The 1,948-nt window shown below is 52.0% G+C and overlaps 1 non-coding gene across 1 annotated transcript; it reads right to left on the bottom strand.

Moving 5' to 3' along the window:
- Positions 1-362: 362 nt before the first annotated feature.
- TRNAK-CUU (transfer RNA lysine (anticodon CUU)) lies at positions 363-435 on the bottom strand. The gene has a single exon. It is a non-coding gene; the product is annotated as a tRNA-Lys (tRNA).
- Between the last annotated feature and the right edge of the window lie 1,513 nt (positions 436-1,948).

Here is a 1,948-nt window from a genome sequence, read left to right as displayed (position 1 = left end):
TTCCCTTGCCCTCCTGGACTGCCCCATCAGAGGCTGGGGGGGTGTGTTCTCCAGAAACCCAACCCCAGAGTCTCGCTCCCCATCCAGCTTCTTGCGTGGCCTCATTACAAGCTCAGGAGCAGTCCTACCCCACAGCTGTGGCTGGAAAGGAGCACATCATGGAGGTCCTGACAGTCCCTTGGGTGAGGAACAGAGGCGTGGCGCTTGACCCAGGCCCCCCTGAGGACAGGGAGGTGGAACCCAAAGGCACGTCCCTCTTTTTTCCCCAAATTGGCTGGAAAATGAGAATCATCTGATGCATTTATTCAGTACTGATTCGTGGGGTCTTTTTTTTTTTTTTTTTTTTTTTTTAGTAGGCTCCATGCCCAACATGGGGCTTGAACTCATGACCCCGAGATCAAGAGTCACACACTCTACCAACTGAGTCAGCCAGGCACCCCTGACTCTTGGGTTCTAATTCAGATCTTTAAACCAGCATTTCAGAGAAGCGAGGGCAGTTCGCATGCCTCTTCAGACAAAACCCTCTTACCAATGATTTGCAAATTCATTTGAAGCCTAGGAAAATTTTATTCCAAAAATCTTTATGCTGGAGAGAAAACCAATGACACAGATCCTCTGCCCTGATTAAGGAGGCTGGCGGCCACCACCCTGTTGCCCTGAGGGGGTTCCACAGAGTCCCTGGGTGCCCCCAGGCACTGGTTTAAAAACCGTGAACCAGGGGCGCCCAGGGTGGCTCAGTCAGCTAAGCGTCTGCCTTCCACTCAGGTCATGATCCCCGGGGTCCTGGGATCGAGCCCCTCATCAGACTCAGGGAGCCTGCTTCTCCTCCCTCTGCTGCTCCCCCTGCTTGTGCTCTCTCTGTGTCAATAAATAAATAAAATCCTGAAAAAAAAAAAAACAACCCATGAGCCACATTGTCTTTTAAATCCCAGGTCTGCCACTTACCAACTGTGGTCCCAGGAATGTTAGTTAACAACTCCGTGCCTCAGTTTCCCCATATGTGCCACGGGGACAGTAACGTTACCTGCCTCACAGTGCTGTTTCCAGGATCAAATGGGCAAATGTCTGTTAAGCACAGAGAAGGACAGCTGGCACATAAGAAGGGCTACCTAAGTCAATGTCACTGGGCCACCCTGGCTCTGCTGATCGTGTTTGGAGGACTAGACCATGCGTTAGCTGATTTAAATGGTTGCCTTAGGCAAAGAGACGATTCCATGGCATCATCCTAATGAGCCAGAAAGAAAAGCAGTCAAAGTGATTTGTAGATTTAATTGAACTGTTTGGAGTGTTTTAAAAAAATACTGATGGGGTTGGGTGGATGCTATTGTTTTACACGGGGTGACCAGCTACCGCTGCGGTTCTGGCAGGCCGGGTGTGTGCAGATCCACTTCCGGGCCCCACCCAGGCTTCTGGGAGAAGTTCTCACGGAGGTGGACAGGCATGGGATGAAGGACTCGCCGCCAGTGTTTCCTTGACTGCTCCGGTGCCCTCAGAGTTGCCATGGGGTCAGATCCTGGAAACCCTGAGTGGTTTCCCAGATGGGACCTTTGAGCTCTGCTAATTCGTTCCACCCTGTTTTCTGGGGGAGCTTGGCAAAGGGATTATTCACTTCCCCCCCACTTCCCCCACAAGGCTCTTTGGAGAGGGGGCAGCTCTGTCTGCTCTGGGAAGGAAGGGGCATTGGAGGGAGGTTGAGGGCAATGATTTCTTTCCCCGTCTCTGTTTTCCTCTGTGAAGATCCTCAGACGTGCATGGGACATCCCGGGTCTTGGGCGTTTCCGGAGAGAGGCTGCTGGCTGCCATGGAGACCCTGGCCCAGGGGTGCTTAGGGCAAACCACGGGTACATCCAGGTGAAATTGGTTAAGCTGATCATCAAAGGGCAGCCTGAGGGGAGGGAAAGGATCCCAGAAAGGAAATGAGAAATCTGATCATGTTACTTATCTCCTT

The sequence above is a fragment of the Ursus arctos genome, unplaced genomic scaffold (genome assembly GCF_023065955.2).
Source record: "Ursus arctos isolate Adak ecotype North America unplaced genomic scaffold, UrsArc2.0 scaffold_7, whole genome shotgun sequence".
Classification (NCBI taxonomy): domain Eukaryota; kingdom Metazoa; phylum Chordata; class Mammalia; order Carnivora; family Ursidae; genus Ursus; species Ursus arctos.
The sequence above is the reverse complement of the archived record's forward strand: the minus strand, read 5'-3'. Positions and strand labels throughout refer to the sequence as shown.